This window comes from Falco naumanni, chromosome 12 (genome assembly GCF_017639655.2).
Source record: "Falco naumanni isolate bFalNau1 chromosome 12, bFalNau1.pat, whole genome shotgun sequence".
Lineage (NCBI taxonomy): Eukaryota > Metazoa > Chordata > Aves > Falconiformes > Falconidae > Falco > Falco naumanni.
Window position 1 is genome coordinate 24,209,450 of NC_054065.1, and position 22,568 is coordinate 24,232,017.

Here is a 22,568-nt window from a genome sequence, read left to right on the forward strand (position 1 = left end):
CATAATCCTTTCTAGATTTTCTGCAGAAAGTTTATTATTAGAGGTGCCTTGGAGAAACCTTAGCTTCTCATGAAATATTTAGAACGACAGGACCTTACATGATGACCAGTCAATTTTAAACACCCAATAGTTAATGCTCATCCTACCTAAGAGTTATATCGAGAGTTTATATGAATCAGAATATTTTGAAGGGGGAAAAAAGGCATGTAGTGAAAGGGAGACTCCTTCCTGTAAGAGCTGAAAGTTTTGACGGTGCATGGAGAACAGCTGGGTTATTTTTGCTGTCTTTTCATCAGTTTTACTATCATTGGCACAGTGAGCACTCCACACCCCACGAGGACCACAATTTGCTGGCTTCAGAATTATACCCAGCGATCGACCACAACAGGTAACGTGTACACGTACAGGCTCCAGCCTCGTGTTTCTCCCTGCGTATTCCTTGCACATATATAAACACTTCTTCTTTCAGTATGTACAACAGAAACCTGGGAGACACCTTTGCCGCACCTTAGGAATCTAATTACTTCTGATCAGGTCTGAGGCCAATCTCATGGAAAATATTATATTACATCTGACATGCTGCATTTACGAAGGAGAAAAAGAAGGAAGGAAAAATATCAAAACAGTAAAGAAAAAGAAAAGTCTTCCTTGGGGATGTCTGTCAAACTGCAGAGATCTTAAAGGAATTTCAATGGCCTCAGACATGAAAAAGTGCGTAAGAGAAAATCCTTGGTCAGTACACCCCAATACGCAGCTAAGTGACCCTCCTCCTAAGTCATGGCATGCATTTATTTAATAATGTGCAGAGCTCAACTTCTATAAATGTGACAAATGGGTAGAACGGAACAGGAGGGGAAAAAAGGCATGAAAATTTTTACAGAATAGAAAAGGAACAGCTTTATGGCAGTGACTATCGTAGGAGTTTTAGAACCAGCTTTGACATTAAGAATTACCAGTAAAGTACAAAAACGTTACTCCGACATTAGCTGCCTAACTGGTTGATCTTCTTTTTCTTGTCTTTTTTCTTCCTTTTCCCCCCCACCCCCCACCCTTTTTTTTAAGTACCCAGGAAGTACTTCTTAAGCATCCCTAATGCTTTTAGGACAAGACGGTTCCCCATTTCTCAGCCACTAGCACCTTTTAATTTCTGAAAGAGCCACGGTTGAAAATCTTAATTAATTGTTCCATACTGCTTCAGGATCATTATGCAATGTAATAAAGGCCGTGTAATTATGAAATTTTACAGCCATTACCAAGGCTGATGGCTCGTATTTCATCCTCAGCTGGACCCAATGGCTTTTAGCCACTCAGCTCCCCTTTGATGAACTACAGACAGATCTATCAGGCCCAAACAATATCCAGGCAAGGCGGCTATAATAGCTACCTACAGATGAAGCCATAGATAAAGATAAACTATAAATCTACACACAAATGCAGCCACATTGCCTCAGGATGACAGAGGGGAGAGGATGAGACACTTGGGAAAGCTGGCGGCTTCTCTCTCCGTCTCTCTTATTCAGTTTGGAATTTGTTTGGTTTCTTAAAGATGTAAAACCCTCTCACGCTTCTCAAAAAAAATCATGTGGTTTTTAAGGACTATGCATTTTCCTATGGAAGGCAAGGGGTCACTTTATCCATCTATTAAATTTGACAAAGGGGATTTATATGGACAAATCAACTCATCCTCCAAATGAAGAATCCTAGTCAACAAGTTTGCAAATCATATTCTTAAAAGTGAATCCAGGTCACTTGCTTCTGAGACTAAAAAAGCAAAACATCACTGATTTCTAAATGCATTATCCTGAGCAGATGCACAGAGGTGAAGTTAGATGATAGGCTTTCACTGGAGGCAGCACGGGAGATGCAATTTCATGCAACATTGTCCTACATTATTTTATTTTCAGTTTGAAAATGAAAATACTTCTCAAAATTCAGTGCAAGTTAAAGAAACATGGGCTTTATATATGATCTTGGTACCTGCATCATCCGAATGTACTTTATGGAGGTGACCTCCACCAGTGCCCTCTTCAATTTAAGACAGAAGGCCTTCCAAGTATGTATTGTTAGTCCCTCCAGAGTGAGACGAGGCTGACTAAATGATCTCTAGGTGAGAAAAAAGAATGGAGAACTGTAGCATTGTGACCAGCTGAAAGAGTCCAGGGAAAAGTGTGAAAACGTTAGCTTGAAAACTGCATCTATTAGTACCTCTTCCAGTAGCCCAAGGTTAGTTGTGAAGCTGGTGTCATGCTCATGGCTGAGGCTAAAAACACTTCAGAAGACAGGAAAAGTTAAAAGGAAAATATCAAGAGTACTCTCTGATTTCCAGTATTAACAACAGAATGGCTCAGCCCTTTCCAAAGAAAATACGACAGATTTAGAGACAGTTCAGAGAAAGTAAAGCAGAACAATGTACCTGGGAACACTCATGAAAACATAGTCAGAAAGGAGGAGTTGTTTTCCTCAAAATAGTGATGTACGAGAGAATGCAGTAAAAGTATATATAAAATAATAGTATAACAAAAAGGTCTAAAGCTTTTATTCTCCCTGTCTCACAACACAGACCAAGCGCCATGACAGTGAAATTCAAGAAATTCAAAACTGAAGGAAGGAGGGAAACTGTTCATTCACAGAGCAGCTGGACTACGGAACTCCTTACCAAAGGATGTCACTGAAGCCAATAACTCAGAGAGGGAGCTGATGTTTACATGGAGAGCCAGAACAGCACCAGGTATAATACTCCAAATCCAAAATAAAAGGACAAGGACATTTTTCTTCTTTATTTAGCCTAACCTCTAAGCATAAGGAATTAGAAAAAGGTTTCCTGAGGCTTCTTCCTACTACGGGGTCCATGTCTCTTCCCCCGAGGCTGATCATTGCTGAAGACAGTAGAGTATATGTTGATGACCTATAGGGTTCAGTTCCTAGTTTCCTAAAAACTGAAGCCTCAGAATTAGGGCTGCCTTTCTTTGAGGTGGTTGGAGCCTACTTCTACAATTAGAGTTCAGAACAGAAGAGCTGAGAGAGATGTGCCCCAGGCAAAGAATTTCAAAATCACAGCAACTGAGCCCTCACTCTGGAGCTGTTACTGTAGAAAGACAAAAATAATGGATACATAACAGCCCCAATGTTATCATATACATAAAAGAAGCCAAGTGTATATGTAACTGTGTTCGCATAAGCCTGTGTACGCACGCATTTGCACTAAAGAAACTCAGAGTATTCTACAAGCTACCTAAATGAGTAAGGATCACCTGCTCGTTAACTAGTATTCTTTGCTTATTAAATGTGTATTTTTTTTCATATAAAATAGTGTCTTGCTGAAGGACAAAATAATAATGTAATCACCCAGGTCAGATCAGAGGAGTACTTCCTGAAATAGGGAACAGAGTCATAAAGGGTCAACAAAGCTGCAACTGAAGACAGGCAAGGGAATGTGTGATTTGGGTTCTTCCAGCATAATGCTGAGGGTGCCTGATATATGGTCTTTTAAGGACCAGTATCTGCTGTTAACATGCTTTATTGAAACTGCATGTACGGCTGGTATTCACTGTCCACGGTGTGAATTGATCTATCCCTTGCACTGTATGTGGAAGCACCATAAACATTCTTGATGGGGGGGGGGGAACCCAAACCCAAACTGAAAGGTTTAAGCATATACAGTACATTAGAACATCTAAAATACTAGACTATACAGACACCACTAGACTCTTGATTCCTGGAGAGCATTTTAAATTGCCTTCTTATGCTCTAATAAGTTACCAGAATTCAGTGAAGACCTCAGCTAAAGCATGGACTATGAAAACTGAGAAGACTGTATTAGCCAAAAATCTGACAGATCTTTTACCTCCTCCACTTTCCATCCACTTGACTCATATTTAGCCAAATTAGCATCAACCTCATGGATAAGGTCTGCAGCTTTACCTCTTTTTATCCTCTCAATCACTCATATCAGTAGTGTGAAAAGCAGATACAAATATATCCAGCAGCAACATTTTTCAGAGCAAAGGCTTCAAGAAGTAAATGCAAAGACGTTATTTCTATCAGAGGCAGTAATACCAGCTTGCTACATCAGTCTAATAAACCCAATGATAATAATGTGAGGTAACACCCTGCATTTCTTATTCTACAAAAGAACTGCATGAATTTTTACTCTCTTTGGTAAATGTCCAGTCTGTCAGAGAATGCATCAGTATTCCATAATGTACGATTACTGCAATAATTTTAATAAAGAACAGGAAAGAATTATGTGCCAGTTAGAAAGTTAGGCTGTTAATTTGTGATTTACTGCAAACTGCCTTGAAATGGAACTGGCTCAGGTATAGTGAGACAAAGTTTATTTTTGCCAGATACTGATTACTGCAATGGAAAAGGGAATCAGCATTACGTATTTTGTGAAAGACTTTCATTTCCATATCGGGCTTTAAACATTTTCCTTCTTCAAGTGATCCTTCCCCCCCATTTAAAAAACAGTTACAGGCAGCTTACATATCAGTATACAAGAAACCTGGTTTAGAGACCAAATAAAGGAGAGTTTTTGCTAAGTCTCTAAAAACCAAACTGCAGTAAGACCACACTCGGACATAGAGAAAAATATTAGCATGAGTACAAACCAAAAATGGAAGGGAAACGGGGATATAATTGTATGTTTTCTCCTCCAAGATTCACCAAACATGGCAGAAACCTTAGCTGTTATAATGCATGCCATGCTTTACACTGATTTTCTACACTTGGTATTCCCCAGCCAAATTGTTTCGGAAGTCTATGGTGATTTTTTTCCACAGCAAATCAGCAGTTTTTCAAGAGGTCTCTGTGCAACCCAGGAGTATGACATTTACTAATGTGTTGAGATTCAGGGATTCTCCTTTGTAGAAGCCAACACTAATAAGAAAGATATGGTTCAGTGTCCTGGGTATTCTTCCCAGTTTTATTAATTAGATGGAAAGCTTCTCCCTCTGGAATACTGCAAGGTATTTATTAACACTTCAGCCCACAAACTAGAGTAAATTTACAGTACTGGAGGTAATTGTTACATACACAGGCTCTTGTTATCAACATGGCAGAGATAACCAAAAAAAACCCAGAGGTTTAGATTATGATCTTATTCCTGATATTTTAATTGTGCTTCTTAATCTGCTAAATTAAAAACTATAGCACAATCTTATTCAGATCACTGTCAAAAAAGATTGTATCAATTTGCAACAAAATGTATGAATGCTCCTATCTCTTTTAATTATACAGAGAATTTAACAGTCATATTCAATATGGCCATAGAGCGACTAAGATACAAACTCTTCCTTTTGCAGCTGTGCCACCTTATCCCTCAGCACCTTCACATTTTTCAATTCACCCATCTTTTAATGCACAGATACCCTTCCCTAGGTGATCTTTAATACCTTCTTTCTCATCCTTCACGTTCGATGTGATGAGCTACTCCCAGTGCCACGTCTTAGCAAACTGGTGACTTATAACGACCAGGCAGGCAGGCAATCTCCGCTACTCACGTGCTTTTACAAAAGCATTAGGTATGCTCAGAGCTACTTTACGTGACCACGTTTCTCTCACCATTGCTTTCAGCCTTCCCTTTATCTGCATTCTTCTCCTGTCAGACCCTCTTTATTCCTTCTGGGCACCCGTAGGACAATTTAAAGCATCACCAGTGATGCCCAGTTCTTAACTGGTGCGCACTAATTCACCTACACGTTTTTTTCGTGATGCAGCTCTCGGTGCTCTGGAAAGCTTTACTTTGACTATGACATGAGAATTGGGCTTCGCTTTGCATTCCTTACCCTGTGTTCTACATACCAGCAACCACAACATGTTGGGCTCTACCATCTGGTATTTGGACATATTTGTCAGTAGTTTTAAATTACACAGAAACCGTTGTGTTTTGTTGTGGATGTACCATTAGAGAGGTCTGAAACAAAATACTAATACCGCTGGATCTTCTTTTGTTTCTTTGGCTTCCTTCTCGTCCCATGACTTGCTTTCAAATGCCCGTTTCTTGCTCATCCTGTCTTACAGTGACCAGCCACTCACTATGGCTTGCCTTATGGACTTTATCTGCTCTGTCAGTGATCTGAGAAGGAAGAACGTGAACATTTCCTCACATGTTCTCTCAAACCATCATGTCTGCTGGGCTCTTAGGCAATACTGGGTACCAAGACCAAATCAGCAGCCGACTCGGGGACACTTGCGCAAGAACAGCCATGAAGGATGGCTTCAAAAGCTTTTGTGATAATTCACTGCTGCTGTGATTGGTTTTGTAATAGAGCTCCAGTTCAAACATTCTCACTATGTATTTATATTTTCATTCTTTCAATATCAAAGTAACAATTAGATTGACAATGGGTCCCAGCTTAACTATCCTGACTGCACAGGGCACACATCATTTATAACTGACACTTGCCAAATACACCCTTGTCAAACAGCTGACTAACTTACTAAAAGCAGCAGTTTTCAGGAGCCTATCACAGATGCTGTTGGAGGCAGAGATGAAGTGTGAGGTAAATGTACACAGGAAGAAGAGGAGAAAGACCATTCAGCCTCCCAAATCTACCACTGGCTTTCTCTGTGATTCTGTTGGAATCATTTAATCCCCCTGTCCCACAGCCTTTCTGTGAAAGCTACGATTATATGTATTAATTCATAGGGCTGCTGTGCTGTTCTGTTTGCTTAATGCTTGAAAACCACAATTAATATTTTCATGAAAAAAAACACCTAACAAAGTATATTTGGCTTTCAGAAGAAGTACATGAAATGAATGAAGGGATAACTGGCTAAAATGTTTAGAAAAGAATGGGTAAGTTCTAGCCTATGGTATGTAAAAGAAATAAACCAGCGATGCATTCATTGTGCTCGCATCTTTCAATCCTAGCATGCTGTGAATCATACTTAATGTTTTAAATCTATAGCTCTCAAAGGACTGCCAAAATTAGAGGTATAAATCACAGTTTCAGCATAAGGAAGTTAAATGATTTGCCCAAGGTCACACGGTAAGTCAGTGTCAGAGTCAAGGAAGGGATTTAGCCTTCAGCTCCTTGTGTTGGGCTGCCTCTATGGATTATGGCAGATCTTTATGTCTGGCTTGAACTAAAGCCCTCTGAGGCCAGTGGAAAGAATCCTGCTCACATCAACAGGCCCTGCATCAAGCCCACATAAGGTAACAGTTCTTCGTTTTCTCATACTTTGCCCACCAGCCAATCGTCAGAAAAAGACCAGGACACCACAAAGAGGAAGTTTAAGCCGAGCAGTACGATGGTCTGAGGTGGCTGCCACTCAGGTGACTACGGGTTTTGTCATGTCTATCTTACGGACACAGGACTACGCCCACAGAATTAATGCATTTTGCATTGTATTAAGATGAACACAAAGTAAAACTAGGATCTTAGCCACATAGTGTTGACTTTATAACACGGAGTAAGAGGTTCAAGTGCACTAGTGTTATAAAACTGTGAACAGACATTGATATTTTACTGTATGTATGAAAATACATTTAATTAACTCCAGGTTGTGACACAAACTGACAATTCAGAACAGAAATTTCAAAGCTATGCCTGACACCTTTCGAGTCATTTTGATCTCTGAGGAAGATACACGTTTAGGCCAGATTTCTATACATTTGTATGTATTTTTTTAACATTTGAGAAATGAATACTGTTTACCCAATTGCCTGGAATGTCTATTGAGGAAATACATATTTATTTTTAAAAGCAATCCATATATTATTTACTCAGTGGATGAGAATGACTTCAAAAAAACGTTCTGGTCCATCAAATAAATACATATTTATAAATGGTTTTTAAAATGCATATTATTTACCCAATGGACTGTAATAGCTCTGCTAGTGCCATTACATGTAAATATGTAATTAGCCACATAATAAAAAATCCCTACAAAATTTCTCCGAAAAGCATTAAATTTCCATGTGTCAATGTGCAATACCTTTTCTGTTGTTATTATTTTGGTTTTAAGCAGCAAAGGTGATTACCCTATGCTAATGACTTAGGCTTTGCCATATTTTAAAATCCTGCTAGCTCTGCAATTATACAGAACATAAAAGTTGAAATCTGCACTTCTTTCTTTTAAAATTAATATTTTATAATTCTCATCCTGCAGTTGGTGCACCTGGCCTGAATCTTTCTGCCAGCCCCACGGACATCAAGCAGCCCCCGCAGAAAGCACAGCTCCGTTCGCAGCGGCAGGGCTATCTGAGCGCTCGCGCCACTGGCGGAACTGAGAGCACGTGCTACAATTTTGTGTAGTTCTCACACAAGCTTCTCCACACTGCTAGCCAATGCACCTGCAACACTGCTGGACCATCTTGGTGAAGGCCTGCCAATCTTGCCCGGTGCCAAACTTTACTTATTTATCTTCACACGGGTTATTTTCCATGGAGCACTAGAGATCCTCAAAAATCTCTTTTTCTTGAGAAGAAAGCGAGGGCAGGATTTTAGACACATAACTCCAGGGACAAAATCCATTTTATTGCACAGTCCTGCAAGAGTTCATCTTTGAAAGGATGTAACTTAATAGAAGCAGCCATCCCAAGTGTTTGGGAATTTACTAAGAATGAGAATTGCTAGACTTTGCCTACAAAAATAGATGCACACTTTCCAGCAGGAGTGAACACTACCATTTTTAGTAGTGCATGTATGTGCTGGAATAAGTGTCATACATTAAGATGTAAATTTTATTCTCTGAGCTGAATACCAGGTGATTAATTCTGATAGCATAGTGATCAATTGGTACAGATGCTGCACCTGAGCAACGTTTGTTTCTGTACACATTTGTAACAGAGGTGCACTGCTAACGCAGGTGTCACTTGCATAGCTGCGCAACATCTCCGATTTCCTCAAAACACTGACATTGGTAGTTACGGTTTATGTAGTTCTGCCAATTTTTTCAATTAGACCCATTATTGATTTGATGAAAAAGCAAATTAAACATACCATGGTAGTATGTACATTGGTTAGACAGAACATAAGGTTCTGGTACTGAGCCTCTTAGGCACACAGCCTCTGCGCGCAGCTTTTACTCACCAAAGTCTCTGGAGATTACAGTAACAGGGGAGACTTTTGCAAGAGACCTAGGCAGCCTTAGTCTAGGCAACTGAGGTATGCAACATCCAGGAACATGCTAATGTAAAGAAATCTTGGGGGAAAAAAGTGCCAGGAAACTCAAGCTTTGTTAAAACAACAGAGCTAACGTTGCTTAGTTGCTTCATTTTAAATCTGGCATAAACCTCTTGCTTTCACAAAGCTGCTACAAATTTACACCAGTTTGAGGATCAAAGTAGGTAAAACCAGGTAATTACATCTTTTGTTTCAAAATAGCAAGAAGAAGTAGTTGTTAATTGACGGTACGTTTGTAAGTTGCCTAAATCTCTGGCATGTGTCATTAATACTGTGTGCAGCTCACAAGTACTTCTTTGCAGTGTTCCCTCACCAAAGAACAAGATTTTTGATGCCAAGAATAAGGAACATGTAGCAACTATCCTGGAACTTACATGTTCACGTTTGCAAAATCACTCTCCCCACCCTTTGCCCCTTAACAGCAGCTCAACGCCTGGGGGAGCCCAAAGCAAGTAGGTGTACTCACAAGCAAGCCTCTTCCCTAATTTCCATTTAATTCCTTTACCAAATCAAATCAAACTACTACTGTGAAAATTATTTTCTCACGGAGGGGGCTAAAGGATCTCTCCCAAAGTCACTCCAAAGCACCTGAGGTTCAGCTTCTCCAAGCACGTTAGCTGAGACAAACACAAGTGACAGGTCCGCTCAGGGCACGCCGCTGACGGCAAGAAGCTTCTTAAGGTCAAACACAGTAAGCCCACTGTCTGGCTTTGGTGCGCTGGAAACCTACATAAGTCAGCACAAGCCTGCAAAATCCTCTTTTCTTATTTCCGCAGAGTCGCTGGCGTCATAGCAGAGGGACCGTATTTTGCACCCTTTCTCTCTCATGCCACTCCGTACTGCAAGAAGGGCCAGCAATGTAATTTCCAACAGGCACAAATTCTTCTCGAAATTAGCGGCCTGCCTGCAGGTCTGCACTTTTAGGGTCTGTATCCTGTAATATTAAACCCGTCTGAAATATCTGGGTAAAAGCTATGCTGTTTAAGACAAGATTGGGGTTTCTTTTACCACTAGTGCTGCCAGCATATAAGCTTATGTCTTTTTCTCTCTTGAAAAGCATGTAAATTGTATACAAATAGAGCCACTAATGGAAAGGAAAACACTGCGAATCAGACGAAGAACATATCAATTAATCCCTGGGATGCACATGAGGCGATCAATTTTCCCAAATCCCAAATCAATTAAAAAAAAAAAAAAAAAAGATAAAGAAAAAACATTTAAATTTCCATTCCTTTAGGAAGATGGGAATGGGAGGATGAGAGGGGAGCTGGTGTGCCAATCCTTCTCACTGTCTGTCTTCATTCTGCTCCTAAACTACTAAATGTGTGCTAACTGGCAAAAATTATGAAAAATGTATTCCGTGTCAGCGCAAACCCTGAAGTTTCAGATTAAAATGTCTTAAAAAAAAAAAAGAAGAGAAAAAGAGAGGAAGAATGTAGCAAGGATTAGGAAACTTTTGGGTTTCAGTCTTACACATGCACGAGGTGCCTGCGCTGGGAAAAGAGGCAATGTTTCTCTTTCTGTGCCTTTTTGTGCACTGATGGAAGTGATGTCCTACAGCATTTCAAGTCATTTATTGAAGTTGGTGGTGGTAGTGGGAATGTTGTTAAGGGAAGTAAAAAAAGCAATGTCCATTCGAAGCTTGTCTGTGAACTTTGCATGAACCGCCAGGAATAATGTAGTGTGATGACAAGCCAGTTATACCTTCCACTAAATTTGCTGTCTGGAATGAACTGAAATAGTGTTTGGTTTGTGTAATTACGTCCATCTATCTTTATATTCCAGCGGCATATCGCAAATTGAAAATACTAAAAATTGACTGTTGGTTCTGATATTTAATGATTGCCAAAGACAAGACGATGATTTATTGGTTACTTACCGATGTGACACATTTGCATCTTATTAGACGGAGATTACTATTCCTTAAAATGCGGACGAGGCCTGATCATGTCTGATGGATTGATTTGATTTGCAAATGTAATCAAACTAATAAGAGGGAAAAAATGAGCAATAATGCCTTGTTTTTCAACTGGCAATCACTCCCCTGCCAACAACGCTGATATCCCTGACTAAGCAGCCTTCACACAGTCTTCCTGTCTCCTCAAATAAACAAAGGGATGCAAAGAGCTTGATAAGAGGATAACGAGCCAAGTATGGATGTAACATGGAGCCTGTACCTCAGCACTGTACAAATGTATCAATGGGAGTACCAGGACAGGACTTGCCTTCAATCCTTGAAAAGCAGCGAGCAAAAAGCTGAAGAGCAAAACTCAATGAGAAGGAAAAGCCTTTAGTGAGTGAGGGGGGAAAAAAAAAACTTCCTAAGAAAATAAAAGTGGTTTGCATTTAGGGAACCCCAGAACACTCTTCACCAATAGAAAAGTTACAGAATAAATACCTGGAATTCCTCAACCTGACAGGAAGTTAATTGGGAAGTGTATTTTAGACAATATGATTCAAGCAATTAGAATCACTGTCTGCAGCCACAGCAGCAGAGAACCTATTTCCAGAGGCATGCTCGATAGTCTTTTAAAATCCTCCCAAGCATTAAATGCAGGCTTTCTGTAGATTTTTATCTGCGCCATATTGATAACATAAACAGTTAAATAATATATTTCACGATAAACATTCTATCATTCAGCCCAGATGCTGATGTTTCCATAAGGGCTGAAATATGGTTCCAGATAAGAGCAGACTCTGATTCTGCGTACAGGAAATAACCCTAATTCTCCACAGTAGGATTCTCTTCCTTGCTAATAATAATAATAATGATAATAATAAAAGGAAAGAACAGACCATTTGTGCAAGGAATTGCACTTAGTCCTCCTCCTCCATTCAAACAAAAGTGGTAAGTCAAGCAGAAGGTAAGTAATAAAGCTGTGAGGTCCACACAGGTTTCAGATTCTGACCTGTATATTTAGGGACTGATCCAAAGGCCGGTGAAATCAAGGCAAGCCTTTCTATTGGCCTAAATGGATTTTCATATAGAGCTCTACGAAAGAGGGAGGTTCAAGTGTGAGCACTGACAGCTGAGGATGCGAACCTACAAATATTTGGGAACACAGAGAACTCTGCACAATGGAAGTGTCTGTGTAAATAATCTGATTGTACCACTTAAATATTTTCCAGACTGAGTGCTAATTTGCCTCACTAAGGGATATCCGATAATGTAAAAATAAAAAAAACCAGCCAAACTTGCTTTAGGGAACAGCTATTACGAAGCGTCAGGTTAAAACCAAAGTTGAATATATAGCTCCAATTACCATGCTCAAAGACCTCAAAATATTTTCATAATTTAAAGTTTTACAGCTCATGTAATTTATACTTATTTTAACAGTGGAAAAGCATCCCGGTCAAATTCCAATTAAATAATTACATTTTGCCTACCTAAAATTCTCACTGCATTTTTAATTGGATAGGACACACTTCACTGCTTCTTCTAAATTGTTTAGTGTTGCCATTCAGTATATAAATAGCTACCACTTTCTGCCACGCAGACGGTACACTTGTCCAGAGCAACTGATGGCAAATTCTCGCTCACCTGTGTTGGCTGCAGCAGTGGAACTCGGGAGACCCACGGCAGCCTGTGTTCCGATCTCCCCGTGTCATAAGGTCTTTCTTGGCGTATTTTTTGCCACCATGCAGGTTCTCTGAAAGATTGTATGTTCATCACCGATGCTGGCTGATGATGGATATGAGTATGCAAATACTCCCTTGTCAACACCCTCTTCGTCATCTCCTGAAATGCCCACCGAAGCCTCTTGTCAGACACTGCCCTCTGTGGGTCTATGATACTAATGGGATTACCCTGCACAGCGCGTGCACTACTCATCCCCAACTCCGCCTGCCTTCCCTGCCTAACACCTCTCTGAAGCACCCTGTTTCACAGTGGACTTTTGATTACACTGACCACAGTGTGCTTCACATACGAGGACTACAGCACACAGTAAGTTACTCATCATCATTGAAGTGCTTAGGTGCAACCCTGTGATCACTGTGAACTCCAAATTTGTGTTGAATATATTACGCAAAGCGTTCAGCACAAGTCATTAACAGTGTCTGGGAAACGTTCCGTAACTCAAAAGACAAAAAACCTCTTCGAAATAGATGCCTACCAATTTCACTGAATGAAGATCATCTGGAACTCACAATCATATTGCATATTAAATCTGTAGCTGAAGATTCACTGACACTAAGCAATGGGCTCCTGAATCTACACAATAGTTAACGTTATCTTGGGGAAACTTTAATGTAGCAAAAAAGCGAAGAATGGATCACCGAGTAGAATGGCTTTCTACCAGAGAGTGATATGGGGAAGGACTCAAAAGTTCTTCTCAGTGCAAGTGCAGTTAATTCATGAAAGACACAAGGGTCACGGTAACTTCCATATGCTTGAATCATAGCAAGTTCGGAGTCTAATGCCTTTTCATTAAGGCAGGCACAATGCTGTAGCATGGTTACAAGAAAATCTCTGGCTAGAAATACACCCTGCACGCTGCAAATGTCATGATATATTTATGCCTGTAAGTGCAGCTTCTTCTTTGAACAAACATATGAAGAGCAGCCGTTACATTAGCTGAACTGTTCCCTCTTATCTCTCCAACAGCTAGATGCACACGTACTGCAGATTTGCCCCCACCTCTTCTCCACCCTCATCACAACTCTCTGCCATTGCGTTCTCATGCGTAACATGTCGGCACCTGTAAGTTAGCTGACTCTACTTTTCAAGTGCCATTTCCACTGAACTTGCAGCCTTCTGTGTCTGTAGTTGGATGTCATTTCAATATTTGATTTCATCTCAACTGTTAATGCAGCTGATTAAAACTGATGGTGCACAACATGGCAGATAAAAACATCTTGGGGAAAAGGTTCAGTGCTATACTGTGAAATTTCCACTTGTCTATAATATGTTCCTCAGGAGTTTGGGCTGGAAAATCCCTTGGGCAGACCAACATACTGTCAGAGAACTTTATCTTTATAGAACATCTTTTCAAATGAAAGGAAGGTTCCATGTTTTTTTCTCGCAAGGAAAATTACCCAAGAATTCCTGCTTGCTATACAGTATTAAACTCTGAGACAATTAATTAAAATAACATGGAAAACCGACTTAAAAGTTACAGCCAAGTAAGTGTTCAATCTAAGTAATTAAATACAGGAGCATTCAGTATCTGCTTTCTTTTGATTCTGTCTCCCCCGTGTTTCCTGGGATTCGATCTCTACACATATGTGTGTATGTATATATATGCATGTGTGTGCACATAAATTCAGCATTGCGCAATAAAAAAGGCTTACTAGCTGTGAAAACCTGAGTTTCATAAAGCTCTTGTACGACCCAGCTGATGCAGAAGGCGATTACTGCAGACTCATTTTAAAAAACTGCTGATTCTGTTAGCAGGCTGGATCGAGCCTTGCCATTACAACCCAGGTGCTCCTCTGCTATCCCTATACTATATATAACCAGGCTCAGGTCACCATGTGCCCTGCCAGAAACGTGCTGACTGGCTAAGGGGGCCTTGCAATTCAGGTAATTAATCCTATTCTAATGTAGGTTAAGCAGGTGTGAAGCCAAACTCATCCAGAGAGAAAGTAGAGGCATCCTTAGAATTATAGGATTTAACTGGTCTCAGCTGACTTTAGGAAACTAGACCATCCTGTGTCGCCGACCCAGCCATACAGGTGGAGACCTGTCTGCTCTAAACCCAGTCTGAGCAACTGGCTCTTCCCCGCACGCCCCCACCTCCCCTGGGACTCACAGTGTCAACACATACGACTGAAAAGCTGCTCTTTTCTTCCCCACCCAGAACAAAGTAAATATACTTTTGCTGGAGGCTAAGTTAGATGAGTGAGTCACCTGTTGTAGCTAAAATGGACTGAAATGGTTACCATAAGAGGGCTATGTCGTTCTCATTTCACTTCTGCATGCCCAGCATCTCCTATGGTCCTTTCACAAGCCAATTTAAATGACATGTAACATTCATGATCTTATTTCCAACAAAGCCTTCAGGAATTTTAAAAGTGCCAAAAAAATCTCTTTGTTTGGATGTTCCTTACATTCTGAATCTGGTTGAAAAAAAGCCTTATTCTTCTAGAGGAGTCCTGTAAATACAGAAGTGATACGCAAATGAACATAAATGATAGGCTCAATTCTGCAGCATTTGTCTTTTCTGCAAATTCTTCACCGAAGGAATAATGTCAAGATTTGTTCCAACTTTCTTACTGCGCTTGTGAGCAAGGCACCTTCCTTGGTCCTGGCCATGCATTAACTGTAGAAGTTGGTCATCTTTCAGCTATCAGTTGTACAGTCAGGGAAAGTTTGCAAAAAAGACACCCTCTCAAGGCGTATTTCGGAAGTTTACATTCTTGCATACAGTACGCTCTTAACTGGCACTCTTTTAATATGGCTGTCAGTTGAACTAAATGATACGGAGTGGCAGTGGAATGACTTTAAAGAGGACACGCCTGAAAATCTGATGCGCCCAGCTATCTCCTGCATGGCACTCCAGATGCTGTCCCACTTGCAAAAGGCCATTATTGCTGAAGTCTCAGATTCAGCTTGCTTACAAAAAAAAAAAAAAAAAAAAAAAAAAAAAAGAACGGACACTACAGTAAAATTAAAAAGGTTAAGATACATTTAGACTTCCCACCCTCTGGTAATAAGATTCATTCCTTGTTGGCTCAGAAGAAGGAAAACTGTTACTGAGTCATCTGCAATTTACACAGACCTAATCTAGTAAACCCGTTTGTCACACAAGAAGGGGGTACAAAGGTGAGTATTGTTGTCCTCTAAGTAGAAATGCTCGCTTAAAGCTCAATTCTGCACATTGCTGCAGAGTCCTGTGCTGGTGAGTACACGCAGGGGACAAAGAAAACCCTCAGCTCCCACTGAGATACTGACGGCTGACGGGGGTTTATCCCTCTGGGGCCAGATCCTTACACAACAGAGGCTGGCACAGCACATTTGACTTGTACACCCATGACAACTCATCCTACCAAAGGCTCTTGGTCTGTCTCTATAGATTAACAGGGTAACTACCACATATATATATTTTTTTTTTATGAATTCTCATTGTAATGTCTGATCACTGAATAAAACCAATCTCCTATGTTTTTATATTGTGTCTTCTTACACCCCCTCCTCAAAAATCTCCTTATGTGCTAATGGAACAGATTTATTATTTCTTTCTTTCTCCTCTCCTTTATTCTATTGAGCATCACATTCAAATGCTTTTAAATATGCAACAGTACATTTTTGGCCTCATGGTTCTCCAGTAATACCATGTTTGCAAGGAAGGAAGCAGGCTGTATCTGCCAGTCTACAAGTCGTCCAAGGTAATACAACACTCCTAATTTTGCTAGAAGAATAACAGGGAATTGCTGCTACATCTTTTTATACTCTTGCATTTAAGAATCAAATAATAGCCATTTTTGTTTACAGAAAGAAAATGAAAAGCACTGGCATTCATTACTGTTGATTTGCTCTCTTTTTATTAATCATTTCTTATTTTAAAGGGCCACAGGAGTGAACAACATAATGCAATGGTAGGAAGATATTTACCAATTTAGCACCTCATTATAAAACTACTCAGAAACCTCTTTGTCTCTCGTTTAACATAATAATTATTAGTGGCAACAAAAGTGGATCCCACACTTGCACCATGATTAGCAAGTGATGAATTTGGGTTGAATATATTGCATTTTGCTAAGTAAACCCTATTATATCCCAGATCCTCAGTCTAAAAAACATCTAATTTTAAGAAAATAATTTCCACTCCTGTTTAAATGCGTGTTTCCAAATTAACCAGCGATATTCTATAGAAAACTGCCTCTTTTATGCTTGAAGTCTCCAGCTGCCACACAATTTATATCTCTTTCCTCCCCTCTTTGTTTTTCAGCCATTTTCCCTGAATGTCAAAGTCAATTTAGTGCATTTCACTTTGCTGAATAAATCAGAGGCGAAATCCTTGCTAAAAGTGAAAATTTGATTTGCTAAAAGGAGCTTAGGGCAACTATTAATCAATATATCCAGAGTGTCAAAGCTAAGGCCATGATAGACATGCATTCATTTGGAGATTGGTTGAGGCAGATAAAGGGGGACACTAGGAAAAAAAAAAAAAAAGTGCAACAGCCAGACAGTGTAGTGTGTATGTTGGGGGCATGGGCGGAGGGAGAGAGCTGTTTAAAAAACAAAAAAACAAACTAAAACAGGAGATGGTCACTTGGAAGGAAGAGGCAAGTACTTGTACATGAATGACAGGTGAACTTAATAGAGACATAAACTCAATGTTTAATTCTAATCTTCAGAGAAGGGGATGTTAATGGAGGATTTATATTTTTTGAAAGCAAAACATATGAATTTAGCCAAGTTCTTTTGTTACCTGTTAATTCCATTTTTTGGTTTTGTTTTGCTTTGGGTGCTGATTAATCTTAAACAAGTTTTTTCAACAAATGGCCAGGGATTTTAAAGTCAAAACTAGCAAGATTTCCAGGCGCTTTTTTTTTAAGAGTCTTACTGTACATTTATTTTATATTCAAGTATAATTAACACGTGATCAAGATGTTTACATGCCTGGGATTATATTCTGCTTTTCCCCTCAGTTAATTTAAAGCTAGTAAAAAATGCCAGAAGTTACTATCCCGGAAACTTAAGTGTTCTTTTTACCCCAGGACATCTATGTCTACCAGTACTAGAAACCTCCTCACCTCTCCCATTACTGGCTCTCTCAGCTCTGAACTGGAACCAGTCTGTTCTGATTAGCAGACATCTCTAGCTGCACATAAAGTCCTACATTTTTGTACTGAAATCAGCTCAAGTTTTGTCACTGACTTCAGTAACAGATCCATCAAGAACAGTCTGCCATCGTATCTCACGTGGATATATTAAATAATTTTAAAATAAACAGACCTTTTACCACATGGCAGATCCCTGTTTTGTTCTGAAAATGCTGAGAGACTGTGGACGTGTCTATCCATGCATTATCTTGGAAATCCTACCTCTTCCTCCCTGCCTTGCAAAATCCAGCTAACCTTCTCTGTCATACTATTTTCAAAAAATGAGAAGTAGTACAAAACGCCACCATTCCTAGCACTTCAAATGACAGACAGATGAACTGCTGGCATTTCAGGCACACTTCTACTCACAGAAGCTGGAATCAACACTGTGATCTAAACACTGGCAGTGTCGGGTCCATCCATGCTAATGCTCAAAAATAAAACCAACAGTCAGTTGCTGATTTCCCGTATCGTACCATTTAGTGACTGAGGCCAAGGAAGTCAGTAGTTTTTGAGAAACCTTTTGGCTGGAACTTGTAAGACCCAGGGAATGGTCTGCCTCAAATCATGTATGTCCCACAAGCTGTGCGTTCAAGAACATTTCCATCACAGGAAGAGCATGTCTGATTTCCCTAATTAAGTGCGTGTTTGTAGAAGGAGTTAAAAGAAGAGCAGATAGCAGGCTTTTGATAACCAGAAGGCAAAGAGAGCTTGCGAAGTGTCCAAGATAGCACACTGATAAAAGGCAGGATGCCCTGATTCCCCAGGAGGCTCAAGTTATTATTACTAAAAACCTCTTAGCACAGCACAATGCACACCCCATGCCATGTTACTTACATGAGCAGTAAACACCACATTTACAGGTCCACCTGCCTGTGGAGTGACAGGCACCCTGTGACAGGGGGTTCTAAGATAGCTGCAGGAACCCTCATGTTGTCTGAAATGGTCCTGAATTCAGCCAGCAGCGTAAGAGACTAGAGAAGGCCTCAAGCTCAGCAGAAACAACAAATTTTACAGCAGCAAGTGGCACAGTACAGACATACAGGAAGACACCTACTCCCCTTGCAAAGGGGGATAACGATCCAGAGAAGGATTTGGTCATGAACAGGATGCTGGCTGTAGCTACAACGTATGTGATTATACACAACAGGTAGTTGCAACATATGACTTGAGTCCATCTTCAAAGACTTACTGACATGAATACTACCACGAAGAATTTTTTCTCTGCCATTTAAACACATGCTGTATGTCCACTAAGATGTAGAAAACAGACAACTACATCCATGAGAACAGGTACATATATACCTAATTCCTATCTACATGGACATACCATATATGTACGCTCTTATGGCTTCTTGAACAGCAGCTTTCCAAAACTGATTACGGTCAACTTTTTCTCTGTACTTTTACCTACGCGGGGTGGTATTTCTGAGACAGATGATGAGAAAAGGGCGTTTTAGAAATGACAGCTCTGCAGCAAATCACGTTCTTGTACAGTATTAGAATGTTAAACTACACCCCTGAGAGCTGCTTTGGAAAGGAAAGCTTAAATATTGTCCTCCACAAAGAGTATGCAGAACAATAATGTTTCATAAAACATTAACACTAAAATATTCAAAACATTCTTGGATTGGTGCCTTCAAATCATGCTTTTTTTTTTAAAAAAAAACCAACAGTACTAGCACTAGTGGTGGTATCAATTTCTAACTATTGCCTTTCTTGAACACAGTTGCTGCTAGCAAAACAGAGACACAGCCAAAGACAAGCAGGCTTATTTTACTAAATAATGTAACTAGTTATTTTTGATGTATTAGTCTGATTTACTGTTTCCAAACAAATTTTTCATTTTAAGTGCAAAAAAGTTGATTTCTATGGTCTGGATGATGTTTTTTCATGCATGCAAATTCTTTAGAGAACATTTTGTCTTCAGCTTCCTGTTATGCACATTTTTAAGAGCTTAATGTTTGCTGCCTCCACTTAATATGAAAGAACATTGCACATTTTTGCTGAATGTCAATGAGATAGTTACATTACAGCAATTGTGCCTAAACGACTCTGATTCTGTGACTAGGTATCAGCAGAATTCCACCTCGTACTGGAAAAGAGTTTAATAAATATAATGCAACCAATACAAAATGGAATCTGCCCAAAACAAAATGCAAAGGGTAGGAAACTCCACCACCAATAAATACTGATTTAAGCAGGGCTCTCTTATTTAAAAGAGAAATAAAATAGAAAACTCTTGAGGGGGCTTCATAAATTTATTTAGAACTTATTTAGGTCAGTTAATCGGGGTTTTGTCTCATCAGGCAGGAGACAAAACAGGGTTTGGCCTCCCCCTAAGCACCTTCAGTATTTTACTAACGAAGTTACAGTACATCGGAATATTTTAATCTGACACAAAGAACAACAATAGATCTGACTGCTGGGTTGATAATCTTCTTATCACACCCTGTGAAACCTAGCTCTAATATTTGACTGAGCCTCCATTACTCGGCAACACATTCTAAAAGGCCAACAATGGAGAGAGAATGAAGTGGAGTGTGGAAGTACCTCCATATCTACATAAAAGAGATTAGAGGCGACAGCGTTCCATTTTACAGCTCAATCATATTGTGTTAGCATGCGCTTATCCGAGCGCGGATGAAATTGAAAGAGAAATAAAAAAGAGTCAGGCAGATAGGAACCAGAAAAGCGAGGCATGAGCAATTTCCAAGGATATAAAAGAATGCTAATGGCGGGGCCCTGTCATTCTTAAAAAGGGCTATTAGGGCACCATCATCTGTTCTTGTGCCCTTACGCTCCTCTAACTAAAGTCAAGCATTTCCTAATGCCATTGTGATCTTTTTCTTCTTCAGATAAGACATGGTCATGTTTCATAACAACACACTTTCCATTTATTTGATTTATAAATGCAAGGAGACTAATTCTATTTACTGATAAAGGCTTTCCATATATATTTTTCTTTCAATATTTCCTTTTGTAGACGGCATAGACTTTTTGTTCAATAAAAGCAACTATTGAAATATTTCCAATAGCACAAAAATACTAATGAATTTATAAAAGCAACTGAACTTTATATAATTTGAAAACATTTTTTAATCTATGACTGCAGTGGGAAATAGTTGGCCAGGGCAGAATGCTTATTGCATTGTTACCTTTTTATAGATAATTTCATTAAAAGACTTTGTCAGAATAGCCAAAACATTATTTTGGTTTCTTCCACAAAGACAAATTTAACTTTGAATTCCAACACTTTACAGGCAAGATCTTTATTAGTTATTAAGCACCTAATATATAAGGGCCTTTAATTATACTGAACCTTAAGAAATCACTATAGAAAAGAAAGATTTGCTGATTGCTGCTTTGCTGTGCTAGGCACAAATTCACTACTGGTATAATTAATCGATTCCAAGAGATTTACACCGAGGATTTACTTAGTCTGCTAAGCTACACTGAACTTTTATGCAATTTGCACCCTTTTTCTAACTCATCCTTTTTCCAATTCTGTTATGTTTCTGCCTACAGTAACATTTGTTAGCTTAGAAAACAGTCGGCTAGCACCAATCCAGGCTCTTCACCGAGCTGTTTTGTGCCAGACATCAGCTGAGCGTAGGCAGTCCGAGTTCAGCAATACTCCATCATTCAAAACCAAGATAGGAAAGCTCATCTCATTTGCCCTTTAGCATGTCAAGCCCTTTTGCATTTTGTTTTTTGTGATCAAATGCCTGACAATAAGCACAGATTTTATCAATGCCCTCTGTTACCAGAAGGCTTATAAAAAGATTGTCTCTATTTCCTGGTTTGGCTAGGGGTTTTTTTTTCTCACTCCTAAACACAGCCAGGTGAGTAAACTTACCTTAGTGTGGCTTTACCACGGCAGGTGTGTTTTGGAGTTTACCTTGTATAAAAGACTGCCTCATGGCAGGAATGTTCCTCTACTGGTTCAGATCGCAGGCTCTAAATTTTCAAGGCCAGTTTACAGCATCCAATACCTTTCCCATGCTAACCAAAGCCATCATTTTAAAGGCTGCTCAGTCTCATCGCTCTGCTCTTCCTATACCTCCAGCCAAATCAAAGGTACACAACATGATTCACAAATCAAACTGATAAAAGTTCCTCTGCAACTACTAAGAAGCATGACTTGACTTCTTTGAGAGCTACTCTGTTTTGGTTAAAGTGATCCAGGTATCTTCCAAAGATGAAACTCAAACTCACCTACTTAACTCCTTTTGACTTAATTTGGGGTGCTTTATTAGCAACCAGTGTAAGACAAAGTAGCTACTATAATATAGAGTGATGTTTAAATTAGTTTACAATTTGCTTGGGCTCATCTAGAACTGCTCTGAACAAAGCCATTCAGAAATGTCAGCTGTGTTCCTAACCACTGTAACAAATTGTTGCCTGAACGCTGCACACCTAATGACTTCAAATTAGCTTCACTGCAATATTGCCTGACAGTTCGTTACGACTGTTAGCAACATAGCTGGCGTATCATGACCAATAAATTGGTTTCAGTGTGGGCTGGGAAAGGGACTTCCATCAATTTGATTAAAGAAATTACTGTAGCATTCAAAGCATAAAGACAAACTAGTTTAAGGAGACAGAAATAAGTTAACTGTACCAGAAAAACATTGCTTGTGATACAAAAGCTTGTTTATAGACCAT

At 39.6% G+C, this 22,568-nt stretch overlaps 1 protein-coding gene across 17 annotated transcripts in view; it reads right to left on the reverse strand.

Moving 5' to 3' along the window:
* Nucleotides 1-22,568, reverse strand: part of ESRRG (estrogen related receptor gamma) — a 396,844-nt gene that overhangs the window by 14,898 nt on the left and 359,378 nt on the right. The window lies entirely within an intron of this gene.